The sequence below is a fragment of the Cricetulus griseus genome, chromosome 8 (assembly GCF_003668045.3).
Source record: "Cricetulus griseus strain 17A/GY chromosome 8, alternate assembly CriGri-PICRH-1.0, whole genome shotgun sequence".
Classification (NCBI taxonomy): Eukaryota; Metazoa; Chordata; class Mammalia; order Rodentia; family Cricetidae; genus Cricetulus; species Cricetulus griseus.
In genome coordinates, this window is record NC_048601.1 from 36269818 (window position 1) to 36291070 (window position 21253).

General features: G+C 43.6%; 1 protein-coding gene and 1 long non-coding RNA gene across 13 annotated transcripts in view; one reads left to right on the forward strand and one right to left on the reverse strand.

Moving 5' to 3' along the window:
* Positions 1-17210, reverse strand: part of Itpr1 (inositol 1,4,5-trisphosphate receptor type 1) — a 342412-nt gene extending 325202 nt beyond the window's left edge. For 9 of the 12 annotated variants that reach the window (XM_027429028.2, XM_035448436.1, XM_035448434.1 and 6 more), the window contains exons 1-2: positions 17034-17209; positions 16134-16209 (exon numbers count right to left, since the gene is read on the reverse strand). The gene's annotated coding sequence lies outside the window, so the exon portion shown is untranslated. Of the gene's footprint in view, positions 1-16133; positions 16210-17033 lie in introns of all 12 variants that reach the window. The other 3 variants (XM_035448429.1, XM_035448427.1, XM_035448428.1) reach the window with 2 other exon arrangements.
* A 258-nt stretch (positions 17211-17468) lies between these two features.
* On the forward strand, positions 17469-19201 carry LOC113836244. Its single transcript, XR_003487605.2, has 2 exons — positions 17469-18203; positions 19133-19201. It is a non-coding gene; the product is annotated as an uncharacterized LOC113836244 (long non-coding RNA).
* Positions 19202-21253: the final 2052 nt, after the last annotated feature.

The following is a 21253-nucleotide window of genomic DNA, read 5'->3' on the forward strand; positions in this document are numbered from 1 at the left end:
ATTTTTCTGAAGTCATGGGTTTCCCCTTAATCTATTCTGAACACAGACAGCATCATCTTTTAGAAACATCAACCAGACTATTCTTAAAACTTTCTGAAATCAAAGACAGGTGCAGTGCATACACCTGTGGTCCCAGCTCTTCCTGAGGCTGAAACAGGAGGGTTTCTGGGCACAGGTATGGTGGTGGTTGTTTTGCTGCAGCTGTGGGCATGAAACATGAGCCACAAAACTCAACAAAAACCACGTTTTTGTTGGGGAAAGGGAACAAAGGGAGGGATAGGTGTTGTCCAACCAGAAATAGAGATGGAAGGGGAAAAGGGAAGAAGGGGGGAGAAGGGCTAGAAGGGCCAAAAGGTGGGAGGCGCTCGCTTAAAAGGGAAAGCTTGCACATCTGTACAGAGTCCTTACATAGCCACACAATACAGGACCCTCTGAGCTGTCTAAGTATCTGCCTGAATAATAGTGTGTATATCCTGCCAGTTGTCAGGGGGCGGGGTCAGCATAATGCCTAAATCTTTACAGTGGTGATACCTTGCTTGTGCAAATAAAGCCTGTCTGAAGATCAGAGAATGGAGCTTGCCACTATTTTGCCATAGAGAGCTGGAGGTCTGAGACTGTATAAGAGAGAGACCCCACATCAAAAAAAAAAATCTCTTCCAGCCCTACCTGCCCTCCCTTCCACCCTCAGCGTGACAGTCATGGTGAACATTTTCCAGACTCCCCATAGTTCTTACTACCTTGACACTCCATTCCCTCCCCCACACGACTCATATGGCTAACCTCAACACCTTTGCAACCCGGCTACCATATCTAAGAAGCTCTGTCTGCTCCCAAACCGGGGTGATATGCAATCACACTTCCCTCCAGTGCAACCCTGTCACCCTCCTGGCCCTAATGTCATTGTCAACCTATCACTTGTCTGTCTGCTCTCTAACTTGTTTCCTCCACACTGCAAACCCACCAGAGAAGGACCACTGTTGTCTGCCGCTTACAGCAACCCAGAACCTGGGACATGACAAACAACCAAACTAGGATTCTATGTCACCAGGGTGCCATGTTATCTGTGGCCAAAATTATCTGTTACTTTTGGGGATGGTTGTTTTCTAAAGCTAATTAATGCTAAGTTTCTAAACTCTTTGATCAACCTGGAGGCCCTTTTTAGATTTCAATGAGAAATAAAAGAACAAGAAACAAACTTCTCTTTATTCAGCTTTATTCTCTTCTCAGCTGCTCTGAGATCATCCCTGTTGACCTCCACTCCACATGTCAAAAGTGGCATATGGATGGTGACAGGAGTATATGCTTAGAAATACAGACTCAGACTGCCTGTGTGTGCTCTGGCTGTGTGCCCTTAAACAACCGGCCTAGCTTCTCTGAACCACAGCTCCCTTAGATGTAAAAGGTGGAAGGAGGGAGTAATCCTTTGCATCTTTCAGTATTATTATGGGCATAAACCAAACAATCCACAAAAAGGGCTCAAACATAATACCCTGCTCTAAGTGCTCACTTTGCATCTTTGAACAAGACTGAAACCGAAACACTGACTCTAGTTTCTTCCACATTTTCATTCCCCTCTGCCCTTATCTTGCAATTCCTCTACTTGAAATACATTTCTTACTTGGTTGATACTGCTAAGAAAAAAAAAAAAAAAAAAAAAAAAAAAAAAACGCTGGAAAAAAAACACAGGCCCGAGATATTTAAATCTTCTGCAAGCCCATGGGGCGCCTGTTGCCAGTACAGCATGTCCCAGGTACCCAAATTCACACCACCCAGAGAGTCAACCCACAATTCCACTCCCTCTCCCCCTCTTCTTCCCACATCAAACCAGAGGCCCTGCTGAGAAGGGGGGGGGATGGAAGCGATCTCTTCAAAGGGCTGATAATTTAATTATTTAAAACCTCTCCCATTTTGCTGTAAAAACAGGCTGAAGCACAACCTAACTGAAAAAGAACTATGTTCATTTAATTTTAAGAAGCTCCAGATAGGTTTTACATTTCGTTTGCTAAAAGCTCTGATGGGAGGTGGGGGGGGGTGCTCATTTATTATCATTTTCCCATCCATTATATCTCCTGCACACACTTAAATAATAGCACTTCCATTCTTTTTCCTTAAAAATTTTATTTTAACTTTCGCCTACACACACAACTCAGAATTTAAAAGTTAGGAACTCCTCAAACTGAGTCTAAATTAGAACACTTTCATTAACTGAAGAGAAGTCACCAGAACGCCACAGCTGTCATTTGTCACAGGATCCTTACAAATGGACAGGATGCTCAAGGAAAACAAAAGCCAACTTAGCACCAGTCTATGGACCTCGGAACCACAGGTTCAAGCCTGGGCTTTAGCGTAAGTGGCAGGCCAGCCCAGGCTATATAGTGAGTTCTGGGTCTGCCTAGGCTACAGAGCAAGGCCTACTTTCAAAACAAGAAAAAAAACCACATTATTTGCACATTTGTGCCAATAATAGCAGGCATTTTCTGTACTAAGATGAAGGCACCTAGCTCTTGGAAATAAACAGTTGCCTTTCAGTAACTGGAAAGGACACAAAGTCCACTGACAATCTTACCTTTAGTGGGGCCTTTAGAGGCCTCCCCAGCACACCCTTCATTTCTTGGTAACCAAGCTCCCCACAGATGCTTTGATACCCAACTTTTCATAGTAAGGCACTTGCATGCCATCGGCCCAGGGATACACAAAATATTCCCATAAGTCTAAACTGGAATGATTTACCTTCTCACACACCTCAGCAGGCCAGTGCCTTATCAACAGCATCCACCTTGACCCCTGTAACTGCAACTGCAGCAGAGCCTGACCACAACAAAAACTTCAAGTCAAGAGAATTTCCACTGGACTCCTTGTCCCCAAGGCTGAGGACAGAACTCTGTGCCCCATGCATGCTAGACAAACATCCTACCAATGATACACTTGTAGCCAAGACAATCTAGTTTCCATAATAGAATACTATGTAGCCAATTCTGGAAGAGCCCAGTAGAGACTGGAGTAGCAGCTCTCAAGGAAGATGCATTCTTTTCAAGCTGCTATTCTCAGTCACCAAATGACCCTTCCCACTGCACAGCGTCTAGGCTGTTTGCTATGTCACTCCTTGGAAACTGAGCCAAAGACAAGGACTACTCTTTTCCAAGTTCTCAGAGCAATTCGTTTTACTAAAGGGCTGAAATGCATGGCTATGCATCTCTTCCTGAACAGAAAGAAATGATATAACCTCTAGACTTAGGCATGCTGGGTTGCATCCTGCCACCAGAGCCTTAGCACCTACCTTAGTTTCAAAGGCTCCCTGCCATAGCCAACATCTCAAATGACTCATCTATCCCATGAGGCAGTAGCCTCAACGGAGTCCCCAAGATCCTTGCAGTCAAGATTTCAAAGGCAAAATTAATTTGAGAACACCATGAAGGCATTTGTCTCTTTGCTCTGTCTCTTTGCCAAGTCTCTTGTGTGTGCATTAGAGTTACCCAGAGCCTGCAAGACATGAGATTACAATGCAGATGTGTACTATGTCAATCTCCCATTCAACCAGGCCTTAAAATGATCTGCAAAACTACTCAGCAAGACCGTTCTTTATTTTAAAAATATATATAGTTTTTGAGACAGGGCCTCTATACACAAACCTGGCTGGGCTCGAACTCACTATGTAGACCATACTTGTCTCAAACTCAACAGTGATTTCCCTATCTGCAGATCACTCAGCCATCTTACTAAATTTTGTGCTAGAAAATATTTTCATTTTCTCACTTGAAAAAAAAACTTCCAAAAATAATTTCGTATTATGTTTATAATATAAATATAGGCAAACATATCTCATATGAATGGAAGTTTTTTGAATTTTTCAACAGTTTTTAAGCATATAAAGAATAGTTTTTAAACATGTAAAGGGACCCAAGAATTTGAAAACAATACTAAGTTAAACTTCTTTGTGAGATTTGATCAAATATTGGCTGTGACTCAACTGCAAAGACACTGACAAGGACCCTGTCACTCAACTTGACAAAGACCCTGTCCTAAAGACACATACATTTAACACACAATAGGACCCTGTCCTAACATTCAACACACATTAGAACCCTGTCCTAAAGACACACATTCAAGTTCAGGCAGACAACAAGGTAAATATGGTCACTATAAGTACATGCAAAGAATTAACACCAGGCTAGGGTGGGAGAGCACATCCCTAGTATTCATAAGAGCTTGGGTTACATCCCAACAGCACCCCCCCAAAAAAAGAGGGGGAATTCAAACTGGATCATAGAACGGGGTAGCAGCTTAATTTTCACTGCTCAGAAAAACCAGATGACACATTTAGACTGAGACCTGAAAGTGAAGAAAGAGGCAGTCGTGGCGAAGGGGATGGGATTGAGGCAGAAGAATACTGTGGAAGGGGAAAGTCCTGGTACAAAGGCCCTGAGGGTAGGAAGGAGCTCAGCAGGTTCAAAAGCAGACATCAGGCCATAAACTATACAGCTGTAAGAACGGAAAGGGCAAAATTAGAGGAGTGGAGCCAGGCCCCAGGACATAAAGCAGAATAAAGCATGTGCTTTCTACCCTCCCAGCCCCCTACCCTGCATTTTTTTTTTTTTGCAGGTGCATGTTCTCTTCCATTATCCACACTCCAGCCCCACTCTTGCCTCTACTCATAGTGACCTTGACAGAGTTACTTAGTTACCACAGCTTCCTCTTCTGTAAGGTACTGTATATAAAGCTATGCTGCAGGTTAAATGAAAGAAAGAAAATAGCATGTGTGCTTAGCACACAGCAAACAGAACTGGGGAGACATTCCTGCTCTCTCTTGTTTCTGTACTTTCTAATCTGCTGTTTGCTTACAGACTTCTTAGTCAGTTGAGGATAAGTCCTTCCAACCAGCAACTCTAAATGATGAGTTTAGGAAAGGGACACAACACACAGTACACATATATAGCCATGCCAGTAGCAACTCCAGCTAAGCATTGTCTGTGCTATTCCTAATAAAACCAAAAGGTACCATGCATGGGAGAGGGGTGAGGATGCTTGCATAGTTCTTACACAGAGCAAAAAAAAAAAAAAAAAAACCAAAGAGTTCTTGTCAAAGTCCTCTAGCGCTAATTCCATGTTGTCTCATTTAAAAATAATAACATCAAAAAAATTCATCTAAAGTTAGACAGGTAGAGTGGCTTCTGCATGAATATGTGTTTAAAACAAGCAGGTCTCTCAGAACCGAGGCCAAGGATCAGTTCAAAAGACACCATGTCACTGTCAGGTCAAGCAGCCACCAGTTGGGAGGGGTTATAAATGGGCAGAGTCAGGCAAGCCATGAGGCCTTTCAGAAGGAAGAGAAAGGAATGTCCCAAGAAGGAAGGGTGGCTGGCATGTGATCAATCTCCTGGGCAGAGGCCAAGGAAACTCTGTCCCGAGGAGCAGAAGTCTCCTCGCCATGTCCTCACCGGGGGACATATATGGTAATATGGCTGTAAACCCAGGGTAGAGAAAGCCCAACACTTTTATGGTTGGCGCTCTCAAGACAGAGGAAAAGATTTTCTTTACAACTATCTGTTTCTGTTCCTGGGCTCTCTCAGGGTTAATTTCTGAACTCCCTTTGGGCAACGATGCTGGATAAGATTTCTACTGCCAAAGTAGAAAGAGTTGCAGAATATTTTGGAGTTGGACACAATGCTATCCCAGCCTCACCACACATTCACACAGGCCACTCCTTTGCTGTCTTGGCCTATCAGAAACTATCCTTGGAAACAGCACATTCCTGTTGTCATGTAATTAATTCCATTATAAAAACCACTGCTAGGGGCATAGGAATCATACTCATATGCTTTCATTTTCAGCCCATCCCAAAGGAAATGATCATCTCAGAAAGTCCAAGGCCCTTTCTGCCAACCTCAGAAACAGTTACTCTAAATCTCAAGTTCTGAGCAATAGTTTAGTTTAAATGATGCCCCGTAGGGCTGGTATGCATTTCAGTGGTAGAGAGCTTGCCCAGCATGCACAAGTCCCTAGGTCCATCTCCAGAAAGCTGCCCCTTGCATTATTTCCACACAAATCTACTTGGCCTTCCACACACATCAGCTAAGTAGTCTACCCTGGAAACAGGTACACCTTCTACAACGAGTTATTCCTCAAGAAAGATGCCAGTATGGATAGCTGTTCTTATGTCCCCCCAAGACTTTGACGAGAGAAGGCAGCCACAAGCTCAGAAGTGGCCAGTTAAAGTGCTGGGGAATTGGTGATTAGCAGCATGGAGCCAACAGTCCTCATTTTATATGTGGGGAAAAAAAAAAACCAAAAAAACAAAAAAACAACCAGTCTGGTGATTTCATGGAGGTCACTGAGCCCATGAGAAGCCAATGGCAGACCGCAGGGCTTCGGATACCAGGAGCAGCAGTTGTGAGAGGTGGGAGAGGGTGTTTATTTTGGTAAGAAGTTCAAGGGGAGATGGTTTAGCAAGTAAAAGTGCCTCCTGCCTCTGCCCGACTAACAACCCGAGTTAGATCCCCAGGGAAAAAGGATTGCTCCAAGTCATCCTTCGCCCACCACACATGAACCATGGCAGCATATACATACACACACGTGCACACATACACCATGGCTAGCACATAAACATGCATGTGTGCACAAATGCAGATATGAAACAAACAAATGAATGTAATTTAAACAATCTTAAAGTGAAAGTCGACCTCAGCTTCAGGAGAAAGCCCTCTGCCTGCCTAAACTGAAGCAACAAATCAAGTTAAATCAGTCTCCTCAGAGATGTAATTTTCACTGGATCTGGAAACCTACTCTAACCACAGGGCTCCCAATCCTGGCATGACTGACGTGCGGAGCAGTTCTTCATGAGAAAGGCATTCTCCTCAGCACCACAGCACAGTGGTTCTCAGCTTTCCTAATGCTGTAACCCTTTATACTATTCCTCATGTTGTGGTGACCCCCCTCAACAATAAAAAGTATTTTGTGGCTACTTCATAACTATAATCTTGCTACTGTTACGAATCATAATACAAATACCTGATATGAGATCCCCAAAGGAGTCATGAACCACAGGTTGAGAACCACCACTATAGCACAATGATCATCATCATCCAAGGCCTCTAACATTGGCTACCAGCTGGACCTCACCCCAAGACCCACAGGTTACCAGCTGAACCTCACCCCAAGACCCACAGGTTACCACCTGAACTTCACCCCAAGACCCACAGGTGTGACATGCAAAAATATCTCCTGACAAGACCTAATAACCCTCCTAGTTGAGACCCTCCTATCCCTAGGGCCAGGATAGGTCTGTATTTTTTTCCAATTTGATTATACAATTTGGTGATAATGACCCAAAGGTGTTTTGGGTGGAGAAGAACCGTATATGTGTGCAGAGGTCAGAAGTCAACCTTCAGTGTTGCTCCTGAGGAGCCCTCCAACTTGTTGACTTGTTGTTTTGGTTTGGTCTTTTGAGACAGGATTTCTCTGTGTAGTTCTAGCTGTCCTGGAACTTACTTCGTAGACCAGGCTGGCCTTGAACTTACAGATCCTCTTGCCTCTGCCTCCCAAGTGCTGAGATTAAAGGTGTGCACCACCACTGTCTGGCTTGTTTTTTTTGTTCTTGACAGAAACTCTCACTTTGACCTGGGGTTTCCTGATTAAGACAAGCTTACTAACCAGTGAGTTCCGGGGATCTATCTCCTACTTCCCAGCATTGGGATTACAAGTGTACACCTGGCTTTGTATGCGGCTCTGGAGATTGAACTGTGGTCTTGCTGCTTGCAGAGCAAGCACTTTCCTGACTGAGCTACCTCCCAGTCCCCCAGCACCAAGCAGGTATTTTTGTTACCTAATCTACAGAAGAGGAAACAGACACACAGATGTTCCATGCTTTGTTGATATCTGAGAAGCAGTAAACAGGAGGGTGGCTCAGGAGCCCCCATCCTGTGGTACAGTAGGGTGCAACAAGTACAACAGCAAGTTTGCTTCACTACCCTGTTCTTGGTTCCACTCCCACAGTATCACCAGCAATTCCCCAAGCTGTGTGTCCTCTAGAGAGCTGTAGTGATCAACAGCTCACAACCCTACCAAAAGAGCAGCTTACTACATTTCTACGCGTTCTTCACATCTCTCTGCACACCAAAAGGGTTTTCCAAAGTAATAAGGCAATTCAGAAAAGATTTAATCAGCAGAGAGGTACAGGGCATTAGTTTCTTTTGAGAAAGAGCCTGCAACCTTCAAAGCCAAAATGGGTATGGATTACTTCACTCAACAAATATGCTGTGAGCTCTTCCAATGTGCTAGGGACTCTTGAGGGTTAAGCAAAAAAAAAAAAAAAAAAAAAAAAAAAAAAAAAAAAACTGCCACGAAGAAAACAGAGATCAAGATACAGAGTTTCAAATGACAGGAGCCTCAAGTAAAAAGGAAAAGCTGCGCAGAGGAGGAAGAATTTGGGCAAGATCCTAGGGAACAGGAGGACCTGACATGCTGAGTGTGGTGAAGCACATGGCAGGCAGAACATACACGCACAAACATGTAAGCACACAAACACATGGGTGAGACAGCGCGCACACGCACGCACACATACACACACGACAAGGCAAATAAATGAACGTCCCTAAGTCTTTTTCTATTCAGAAATAGATATGGAATGCCTTTAAGCTGTCTTTGCAAAACAAAAATCGCCCCCCCCAGATTAAAGCCCCCCACCATGCAAGCAAACAGGGGCACTTGGAGGCTGGTGCTATTTTCCTTCGCTCAGTTTTTTTCTGATGAGTAACTTTATACCCAGGGCTGCAGACAGTCTGTGATAAGAGAAGTCTTCAAACATCAATTCCCCCAGTGTTTAAGGACAGCAGGTTAAAATGCAGCTGCACCTGCTACTTCATGTGACTACATGACCCCTGGGCTCACAGGTACCTTGTGGTCTCTTTCTACCTCTAGGTCCAAAGCCATAAAGCATCTTCAAACATAAACACAGAGCTCTGGTTTTTTTGTTTTGTCTTTTTTTTTTTTTTTTGTCAGAATTCTACCTAGTGAGTAAGCCTGTGTTTCAATTTACCTGAAAAGAAAAAGGCTGCCAGGGGTGTGTACAAAGGTGAGCTTCAACAGGTGAGAACCAGCCATGAAACACAGGAACTATAAAAGGCCACTGCTAACAGGACTGGGCAGGCACCCTCTAGGACAGACTTTCTCAAGCATGGAAGGTACACATCACCTGAAGGTCTTCCTAAATGTCAGCTGATACAGGTCTAGGTGGGAGCTGAGAGTACAAATGGTAAGTTCCCAGATGACACCAAATGCCGGCCCATAGACCACATGGACAGAAAAACATAAACAGTGTTCCTCAAACTTTTGACTGTATCCAACAGCAAGAGAAATACTGAGCTTAACAACATAATGTATTCTCTTGCGTGTTCCCTTTTTCTGTGTGTGTATGGGGGGGTGTTAGTTGCTGGAATGAACACATGGGTCTCTTTTGTCATTGTTTTGGCACTGGGCTGTTTCACACACAATAAGCACATACTCTGCCTCTGAGCTATTCCCACAGCCCAGTTTCAGTACAGGTTAAGCCAGGATAATCCAAAATTCAGAATGCTCAAAATTCCATAACTTCTTGAATGCTGACATGACACCACAAAGAAAATTCCCCACCATAAAACTACTTCCACGCACAAAAACACTGAGGTCTTGTCTGAGATTATCTTCAGACTATGTGTATGATATGAATATAATGCAAGTGAGCTTCAGTGTTTAGACTTAGGATCCATTCCCAAGATGCCTTCTGTCTATCTCACGGGTGTACACTTGGATGTCTTCTACTCATCCTATTTCATTGCAAAAGTTGAGCAAGGTCCGAATTCCCCACCTTTAGATGGTGTGCCACTAAGGGGTGTGAATAGCATTTTTGCTTATCCAGGAATACACTGAAAGTCAGATCACTTTCTCTTAAGTTCAGATTACTTTTAGACTCCTTTGAGATAAACAAGGACATATCAAAAAGGAAATGTTGTCATTAAGAAACATTTAGGTAAGCCAGGAGCACTGACACAGTCTTTAATCCCAGCTCTTGGGAGACAGAGTCAGGATAATCTCTGTGAGTTAGAGGCCAGGCTGGTCTATATAGTGAGTTCTAGGACAGCCAGAGCTACATAGTAAGACCCCGTCTCAAAAGAAAAAGAAAAAGAAAGAAACATTCAGGTGTTTTAATTTTTATTTCCGTTTTATCACCTACAAGATGTGGGCAAGGATGCTCCTGTGGTCTTAAGCAAAGGTGTCTCATGTCATTTCCCTCTCAAAAGAACAAGGGCTTCCTGATGAAAAGGGTGATTCGTGGTGTGGGGGGAAAAAAAAACCAAAAGATAAGCCTGGAACATCTTGTCACACAGAAAGGAAGAAAACTATGAGAACTTTCAAGATTTTGTCAAAAGTCTCAGGAACTAGCTTGAACTCTCTCACTGACATCAATAGCTACAAGGCTGGGGATAGTGGCACACAACTATACGTAATGCCTGTACTCAGGAGGCTGAGGCAGAGGACCACTAAGTTGAGGCCCACCAGGGCTACCCAGTAAGCCTGTCTCAAAATCAGGAGAACAAAAAGGCGGTGGGATCAAAATAACTACATGAAGAAAAACATACAAAAACCCCAAAAATCTATGGGTTCACAATGGTACTTTTAAAGAATACCATATGCAGGAATGCCCAACAGTGTCACTAGAGATAGTTTGAAATATTGTATCCCCAAGGGCAAAAATAAACAAAAATAAAAAAGAATCTGACTTGTTCAGAGTCTCAATAGTTAACTACTAAAATATGATATATTGTACGTTGCTGAGTTAGCAGTCACAGCTTTTATGCAATAAATGCCAATAGCACTCCCTTGCTCAGCACCTGCATAGAAGAGCACCCTGTGCTGTAGACTTTTAAGTATCTCATTATGTACTTACACAAAGAATTCAAATCCTAAGGATTCAGGCTAAAGTGCAGTTGTACTAGCATGTCTAAGATGGGGTTCAAAATTATCAAAGACTAAAGGGGAAAGTGTGTGAGGATGAAGATGGAGCAAGATTAGTGGCAAGTTAGCAATGGCTGAATGCAGAGTATGATGAACAAAGTGGGTTCCATGTAGTAAGAAGCTACTGTTGGGGCTGGAGAGATGACTTAATGGCTAAGAGCACTTGCTTCTCTTACAGAAGACTCAAGTACAGTTCCCAGCACCTACACTATGCAGCTCACAACAGCTTTTAACTCCAGTTCCATTAAATCCAGTGCCCTTGTCTGGCCTTTGCAGACACCACAACACATGCCTCTGGCTTATGCTTGAGATCTTCCACGTAAAAGTTTTCCTTACAAGCAAACAGGGCTGAGGAGATAGCAAAAAAAATTGCTTTGCAAGCTTGAGAACTTATGTCAGTCTCTAGAACTGACATATTTAAAAAAAACAAAGCAACAAAAACAGGAAAGAGTACCTACTTCACAAGCTTAGCCTAGTCTAACAAATGAGAAATGCTATAGTTACATATGATGATTACTAGGCTTTTCTTCTGTAATAAGATAGTTTACAAGTAAACAGTGCTTCAACTGTCATTTCATTTTCTCCAAAGGAAAAACTATACCAATTGAGAACATTTGGATTGTTCAATAAATGATGGACTGTGAAGTAATATTTTTGTACTCTACTCATTTCACACATATTATTTAAATAAAATCCCATCAGGAGCTGGAGAGATGGTTCAGCAGTGAAGAGCACTTGCTCCTTTTCCAGAAGACTGTGGCTTGTTTCTCAGCATCTACATGGTGGCACACAGCCATCTGGAACTCCAGTTCAGGGGATCCAGTGCCTGTTCTGGCCTCTGAGGTCACCAGGCATGTATGCAATGCACTTAAACAAATGCAGGCAAAACACTCACACACATAAAATTAAAACGACTAATGAAATAATTATTAATTAATGAAATAAAAACCCATCAGAGCGACAGACCTTTGGAAGAAAGAAGTACGGGTATCTTCTTGCTAGCAAGAGACTCAACCATCTGAGTACCAAAGAGAAGCCAGCAAATGGAACGGGTATGACTGAGTCTTATTAAATACACAGCAAATTTCTACCAGTGGTGAAAAGTCCCAATCTGACTCTAGGATGGCTAAGACAGTCATTGTTTTTTTTTGCTATGTGGCCGGCCCATCGCTTCCTAGAGTTTGACAATGAACATGTAATCTTCGCAGTAATAATACAATTGGGGATTTTAGTTCTGCCCCTGAAACATCTCTTTGCAGTTTTCAAGGAGAACCACTAATAAGGAGCTTCTCAAAGATGATGAACATAGTGCTCATAGTCAGGTCATCCCCCTAAGAGAAATCTGATGGGCATCAGAGTGGTATATGACAGGGCTAAAGGCTGGTGGAACCCCAGGACCACCAGCTGGTTCTTAGAATTTGCGGAGCAAAGCAAAGGCGGGTTCTGCTCTTCAGCTCAGGAGACTCCTTTCCTACTTAAGTGAACTTCAATGCCAGGAAATGTCACATGACAACCAGTCTGGAAATCTAGGTTTCCCTCATGCCCCCTGTATCAAGTTTCCATCTGGTATGTGGTCTTGCCAGCCCGGCCAGTCTCTTTAGAAAGCACAGTTGAGTTCAGCAATGCTGAAAACCACACTGGGGACCCTGTCAGGGTTCAGAAATCCTCAGAACTGCTGATGTGCAAAATCTGGCTTTCACCACTGGACCTTGACTACCCTTCCACCTTAAACCCTGCTCCCCGACCTGCAGCCGCCCCACCTTCTTCTACCTCAGGGCCTCCATACTTTCTACTCTGGACTTCAGGAATAGCAACAGGGGGCTATGGCCAGCTTCTGCCAGAGCTCTGCTCAAATGTCACAACAGTAAAGAGCCCTGCTTTAACTCTCAACCCCAATACAACCTTCATACCCCTCAAGATTTTGTTTTTTATTTATTTGAATATTACATTTAAAAAATTACCAGTATTAACCATTACCAGAACTTTAATTTTTACATACAGAAAGTCTGGGTTCATTAATCCAACTTCCCCTTCCTTTAGCCCCTGAGATGTTACCAGTCTACACTCTGGCCCTATAAATCTGACTACTCATATGGGACTTCCTACTATGACAATCATACACTATACATCTGGTGATGGCTGGCTTTTTTCAGTTAGCATAATGGTTTCGTGGTCTGAATACACTGTGAAAAGAGTTTCTTCCTTTTCTGGGCTGAGTTTGCTGCACACATAAACAGTACTTTGTTTTTCATTCATATATTAATAGACACTTTGGGGTTTTGTTTCTGCCTCTTGGCTAACATGAGTAAGGCAACTTTCAACGTAAAACAAACTGTGTAAGTCCTTCCTTTGAATTCTTCAGATACCTAAAAATGGAAATGTCAAATTATATGATAAATCTGTTTCATATTTTCAGGAGCTACCATACTATTCTGCCTAAGAGCTACCTCTCACATTCCCGCCAATGATACACAAGGGTTTCGATGTCTCCCAATCTTGCCCACACTTATTCTCTGCTCATCTTCTCCTTGCTTGATTTTCCCCCAAGCACTTAGCACCTGCCATACTATAATACTTACTTGCTTTTTTACATTGACTGCTTCCCACAAGCTAGGACTTAAACCTCTGAGGAACACACTTGATTGCTTATGGCTATACCCCAAGCACCTAGAACACAGCTGGTACATAGCAGGTACTCAAGAAATCTGCTGAATAAGGAATACAGAACACTTGAATCATAACAATTCTAACAAGGGTAACAGTCTGTTACATACATTGATCACACCAACTGCCTCCAATTGTGCCCAGTCTAGGGAATCTCATGGTTTAACAGGTGATGGCTTTAGGAGTTTATTCAGCTCTTTCCTCAATAGCAATCATCTCAGAACCACAGACACTACCACAACTAGAAAGTTATAAAAACAATGTCATTCATACCATTGACTTCAAGCCTAATAGAATTCATCAAACTTCAACAGCAAAAAAGAAAAGAGCTAACACAACTGCATACAATTCTAGTTATCAGAAATCTGCAAATCCAATGCATTTGATTTAAAAAAGATCAAACCAATAGCAGACAAGACAGGGCACTGTCCTTGTGTAGATTCCTTAACTAGAAATATCCAAGGACAGCTTGACCTAGAAACCTAACTCCAGGCCTGCTTTTATTTTGGTGGATTTTTTTCCTGTTGTTCATATTTGGTATCTGTTGTTTCATTTGGTTTGTTTTTAAAGAGCTGTTTGTATTTAAAAAAAAAGTCAAACTAAAATTCCATGAGATCATTATTAGCTAAAAAGCCATGTGGATTTTTCTCAACTCAGTCCCTAGCACTCTGGTCCCAGAGTGTCCACAGTCTGGTGTTTTGCAGCTGAAAACACTTTGAGGGCAAAGTCAGCAGATCTTTCTTGTGGTGTTTAACCTATTTCTCTTCTAAGAAACCACTGCACCTCACATTCTTCAAGGAAGGCTGGCAAAAAGAACCACCTTGTTTGAATGGATGGTTAACACACCTAAGACTTTCATGGAGAGACCAGAATGATTCATTTGGAACATAAAGAACTTTCCCTGCTTGATTTAGAAGGAACTCTTGATGGTATTTTCTGTTCTGATTTGATTTAGTCAAGGAGCAGATTGTACTTTCAATGCACACACTCACAACAAGTACACATCAATACAACTCATAGAAATGAAGAATTCATAATCTCAAAAAAAGAAAGAAATGAAGAGGAAAAGCATTGCTACCAGGCAAATCAGGCCACAGGACAAGCTACCAACATTCCACAGATTGAACTAAAGCAGTTTCCAATTATTCCGGCAGAGACACACCTGACTCTTTCAACCTGTTGTGATGCCTTGATGTAAATGACCAAAATAACTTCAAATATGAAAAAGGCCTAAATCAAGCATCTCTCTCCCCAGCACTCCACAAACTTAAGCACAAATGGTACACATTAAGGCCTGAGCTGTATGTCATTTTCTTTGCTCATAACTAAAGCCTTCTGTGAGACACAGCTCTGAACCTGGCTTACTACAACCTAATGGGGCAGTCTCATTATTTTTAGGCATCAGGTAGAGAAGAGTCTGTGGACCAGTTGTCCCTTGTCTGCAACATACTCCAAAGAGAGGACTGACCCTAATCTTTGGTCAACACTAGTCCACAGAAGAACTAACCTTCCCATCCAAAAGCTTCCCGCTCCACCAGCACCCCTGAGGATCTTATCAACAGGAAACAAAAGCATTATACTACCATAATGAAGTATCTGGCTTTTATTCCCTAATTAGAAAAGCCCCAAGATTGTAGCCCAGGGAACAGCTAAATATTTAGGACATTAAAGAAGTTACCAAGAACCAGCTGCCCACAGCTCCCCCACCCCATTAACCTGTTGTTTACTTGGTTCACAAACATTCACAAGAAAAAAACTTGATGGACAAACCTGTAACCATGGGGGTGCCTGTGCACCTACAGAGGCTCTACTTTCTAGAAATGGAGTGTGACCACTTTAGGGGGTAAAAAATAAAAATAAAAACAGGAGCCACTATCTAGACAGAGAAACGTGCCCTCAGCTCCTCTTCCAAAAGCAGATATCAAAACAAGAGGAACACTCTGGTTCCTTGACAGTCAGGTGGTTCCAGTCAAATCCTGGAAGCTACTGTGTTATCCTTTAAGCTCTAACTTCCCTTTATGAAGTTCTCATTCTTCTATTTGCCACTTTCATTTTTTGCAGTCCAGCCCACTGACTACGTGCATGTCCACAAGGGGAAAGAACAAAGTGGCTGTGTAAAAGGGAGGAGTATTTCACTTTTGCTTAAAGACCTTGGCAGAGCAAAAGGTCTGCATCGTTTAGAATTTAAATTATGAGCATGCCTCTCTGGCCACAGTCCCATTTTACTGCATTCTGTCGTTGTTAGGTGTCCTCCCTCCCCCCTCCCCGCGCTCCCGCCCCCCCCCCGAAAAGAAACATCAGGCTGTTTCAATTCTGAGCCACCTTCAAAAGTGGCTCTCACTGGATCTTTACTCACCAAAGACCATGACCAATTTTGACCACAGTTTCCTTCTCTTCCCTACTCTACTTCTATGGCTAATACAAGAGGACTTGCAAAAAGGTTTAGGACAAATCCCCTTTTTGACTATAGCTTCCACACTCACCTGACCCAGGTCAGGCACTCTGTAGCCAAAGCACGCCCAGCCAAGGATGCGAATCGTGCTCCCTTTCAGTCAGCTCCTAAATATTTACAAAGAAAGAAGACTGAGTAGGGGACCCCGCGAGTGCCCATCAGAAATGTTCCCAAATGCGAGTTTTGACTTTTTTGCCTCCATTTCCTGCAGATCCCACTCCCCACCTCCCAATTTAGCAGCCAAGTTCGCGGGATCTCTTCCCCCACAGATAACAGCAAACCCAACTTAGTTATTTCCCGTACGTAGCTGACCAGAAAGATCAGGCACGCAGGAACTTCGAACACGCCAGAGGTGGAACTAAGGGAAGTGTTGAGAAGATCCTAAAGCACTTGTTTCCCCGCGTGGAGGCCAAGTATGCGAAACCCGCATACTCATTGGACATCAGCTGGGTCCACACTTCTTCCCTCACCACTCCCCCGTTCCCCCAGTTTTCTTCCTTTTTTTTTTTTAACCCTCCCCACAGGGGCCCCCACGCATGCATTATTCTACCAGCCATGCGGCGCAACAGGACTAGCTACATATTTAGAAAGATTATTTCCTTGAACAAACTCATATGACACCCCCACAACTGCCCCTCCCCGGGGGGGGGGGACTATTTCCTGCAGCCACTCCAACAGTTTCCAACTTGGGGGAATGCCATTTCAGCACGGGGAAGGGGGTTGAAGCCGGTCACTAGAGTGGAGGACATTTGGGATTGCTTAAACCTGAAAAAAAATCAGACCTCCGAAATTGCTCGCAGGGAAAGAAACCCCAAAATACACGCCAAATGCATGCAAAGCCACCAAGAACTCCCAGAGATCAGGGCAAAAACTTCTGTGCACGGGAGCCAGTGCCAACTCCCCGCGCCCTCTGCCCGGCCCCAGCAGCTACCTTGGTGACCGGGGAGCCACGCCGGTTTAGGGGAGCAGGACCAGGAGAGGGGTTAGCAGCCGCTGGGCAATCCCATGTCCGCGAAGAGGGAGCTCGTTCCGTTAGGATGGGAGAGAAACACCCACACCTCCTCTCGGCGTGCGCTTTCTTTCTCTCCACCCCCTGCCTCCTCCTCCACCGCCACCACCACCTCCTCCTCCTCTCCTCCCACCCCAGCAGGCTTGAGGAACCGCTTCAGCAGAACATCCACATGGTTACTGCACTTTGAAGCAGCTCCCGATCGCTTATATAGGCCAGGAAGCTCCCTGGGCAATGTAGTCCCAGTCCCAGGTCGTGCCGGCGCCTGGGGCTGCAGGGAAGGACTACAGGTCCCAGAAGCCCCTAGGCTCCGGGGCTGGGTTCTAAATAGACGCGCGCGGAGACGGGGGAGGGGCATACAGCGGGACCGCCGGGGCTGCGAACCTGTGTCTGAACATCCTACTCGCCAGGTTTGGAAAACCCGACCCACAGTCATCCGTATAAACCATTCTTCTCTGACTGTCGTATCTTGGCTTTCATAAAATCCAGGTGTCACTAGGGGCCGGAGAGAGGGGAAGAGCTCGGATTACTGCTTTGGGAAGTTTTTACACGCTATTAACCCACCCCCGCGCGCACTGTGTCCTGAAGCCAAGAATTTCAGAAATCCGAGGCACAAAAACGCTAGTGTTTGTGGTCAAGGATTAAAGAAGCTAGTTTGTCATTATTAAATCTGTTCTAGTTCTTTATTAAATCCTGCTAGTGTCTGTTTGAAAAACTTAAGTCTGGGAATGGAGTGGTTCTTGCTATTGGGGACGCGGGCTTATCGTGTGAGAGCCTTTTTTGTGAATCCGAGCTATGTCTTGTCTTTCTTCTCATGGTGGGGAGTAAAAGAAACGCAATTCTCTCCGTTGAACAAATAAAGGAACCGTGTTGTGACTCGCCGATGCTGCCATCGTGAAGCAGAAAAGAAATACGAACCGCGACCTCGGCCCTGACCCAGTTTCTAGCAGCCCCTTTGCTCCTGGAACGCTTAAGTAAATAAACCGCAAGCCAGAAAAGTAAGGATTTCAGAGAGAGAGTGCTGTTCACACTGAGATGCTTGCGACCAGTGGAGGCGATCTCCTAGATTTCAACCCCTGCATCTGAGGTGAAGTGAGTTTCAACCCACCACCAAGTAGTGTCTGGGCTCCAGGCTCCAAAGTGCTTAGGGCTTTGGCTTTTGGAAGAAGTGCTTGGATCTCAGGCAAAGTCATCCTACCCACTCCTTCCCTGCCCCCGACCCCAAAACCAGATTTCACGTATTCATTCCACAAATGTTACCCGAGTGTCATCTGGGTGCCAGGCCAGGCACTGTGCCAGGATATGAGAGCGCGCCAAAATATATCATAACATCCTAAACAGGGTCTGTCTGCTCCTGCTGAAGACCTGCTACTAACAGTAATCCTTGTAATGCTAACAAAGATTCTACGGAGTTCAGCCTGCATGCATTTTCTGAGTCATGCTATTGAGTTTTACCAACTCTGTGTTAGTTCTATCCGTGTGGCAGGTGCACAGCTCAAGACCAGGAGAAAGCAGGTTAGCTTCAGTCTCCATTGCAGCCCCAGCCTGTAACCGTACAATGCACTTACTTTTGGGGACCTCAATTACCATTTCCTTATAGGACCCCCCCCATTTTAGGAACAGCCTCTGAGCCCCTAGGCAAATAAATCCCTGTCGTTTCTTCACCACAGTTTTGCCTTCCAGAGAGGGATGCCATACTCATTATTATCTGCCTGCTGCTTTTCCCTATTGCTTGATCCAACAGCCTTTGCCTGAAGCCTTGTGAATCTTTATAAGAACAAATAAGAGCAAAATAGCTGTTAACCATGGACATCTCGTGGGTGCATGTTGTGTCCCAGCCGTTGTTTCTAAGCTCTTTAAGTGTATCATTTCATCAATTCCTATTAAGGAATCTTTGTTTTTAGCCCATGGGAAGCTAAAGACATGCAGGTTGAGTTACTTCCTGGAAGACACACAATTGGCTGGTCTTGGAAATGTAGTGTCTGATGTTTCATGCTGTTTGTTTTTTTCTTCCTCCTCAGGAAAACCCCCAACTTGCCACAGCAGAAGAATCTACACCTTTTCATATCTGTTGTTTCTCCTTTCCCCCATAAAAACAATTCGTTCCGTTTTCCAAGGACCTTTGATTCCACCTGTCAAACAATTTCAATAAATTAGTCCATGATAATAATATAACTGGTGAAGGAGGAGAAGGGATTACTTTATGAGCTCCTAACTGGGAAACAATGGAGTTGTAATGTGGGTTTCCCAAAGAATACTTGGTCATAGCTGAAAGGAACAGGTGGCTCATTTTCATACTCATCACACAGTAGACACAAGCCTGATACCTGCTTTATCAGGTCTTCCCTCCCCAACCCCACATTTCAGTGAGAGACCATGTCTTACTTATATTTATATAATGTAGTTCTCTAGACTCAAAAGGACTTATTCTTTTGTCTGCACATCTTTGTAGATCTCATAAGCATATTTTCTGAGCATGCAAACGTTTTAGCTGTTCAGATCGGTTTTCTGTTTCAGTGTGTGCACATAGTATTGTACAGCATTTAGCAAGCTCTGGAAGCTGGTATATCACAAGAAAGTGCTTTTGCTAAAAGAGGTTCTTAATGATGTACAGTTGATATGTGGTGATGCTGACTGTGATGGATGCTAGACTGACATCTTCTCCTTTATGAACATGGGTCGGGAGGGGAGTTCCTGCTTCTTTGTTATATTTTTTTTCATGGGAAGAATTTTTCTAGACCTGTGTCTCCAATCCAGGAGCCACCAGCCATTTAGGCACCTAAAATGCAGATAGTTCCAACAAAGATGTGAAGTAGTTGTAAAATACACAGTGAGATTTGAATACTTAGTTTAAAAAAACAACAACAAAAACCCCTCAATAATTCATGTTGATTACATGATGAAATTACAATACTTTGGATAGATTAGATTTCACAATTGAAATGACTCCCCATCCCCCACCCCCACCCCCGTTTTTACTTTTTAAATTGATTAAAAATTCAGTCTCATGTTATATTCTATTGGACAATGCGAATCCAGAAAACAAATTCCAAAGGTAACTCCAAACGATGAGGACCAGGGCTGGGGAGATAGTTGAGTGGCTAAAACCCTTCATGTAAAAGCATGAAGACCTGAGTTCTGATTCCCCCAAGCCCACATAAAAGCCTGGCAGGTGTGGCAACCTATAACTTCAGCACTCCAGAGGCATGCTAACTGGCTAGACTAACTGGAATTGGTGAGTTCTCAATACAGTGAGAAACCCTGCCTAGTAAATAAAGAGGAACACGACAGAAGATACTCAGTGTCACCTTTGGGCCTTGACATGTATGTACACACATATGTGCCATGAAAAAATGTACCTATACATATGCAAATATATATACATATACACATACTAAATACATGCACATAGCCAATAAAAAGAAATGATAATCCACCATAAAAGTAGCCATGTGTAACTTTACCCTTGAAATGCCCATGCAGGGAAGCCAGAGGACTTTGCAGTCAAGACAGTATTATAGACTGAGTCTGAAGAAAGCCCAAAACTAGCACAGCAGCTTACTCCAGGGAAGTCCTACAAATAGAAACAGTTTTTGTCAGCAGTACACGGCTGCAGACGTGGACTAAATTCTAAATTCATCTGCTGAGAAACCCACCCACAGGTCCCCTCCTACTAAAGAAAGCAGGATGTAACAAGGAAAGCAGGATTCAGAAAAAGCAGGGTTGACATGCAGTTGTACTGTTAACATCCAAGTTGTGTGTTTGTGGAGAGAATGATGCCACTGATCCTCGGCTTGACAACCCACTTGGTCATTGAGTTACGGGACATGAAAGTGCTTTCAAACCTCACTTGAGCATTACCAAAAGAAGAACATGATCACCAAGCCAGGAAAATATACTGGTTCATCCTGATACCATGCTTAGCCACAAAATAAGTGTCATCTTGTTGGAATACAGCTATTGCCAATTTTCTTCTAGGCATAAACTTCAATCACCCATGACTATCACAGTGATCATTGAATGTTTTTGTTAATAGCTTCTCCACATTACCCTTCAGTGGTCTGACAGCATAGCTGATACCAACCTATAGAATGTGTTCTATCTTTGAGCTAACTTCTTTTTATCTGGTATGATGGTCTACC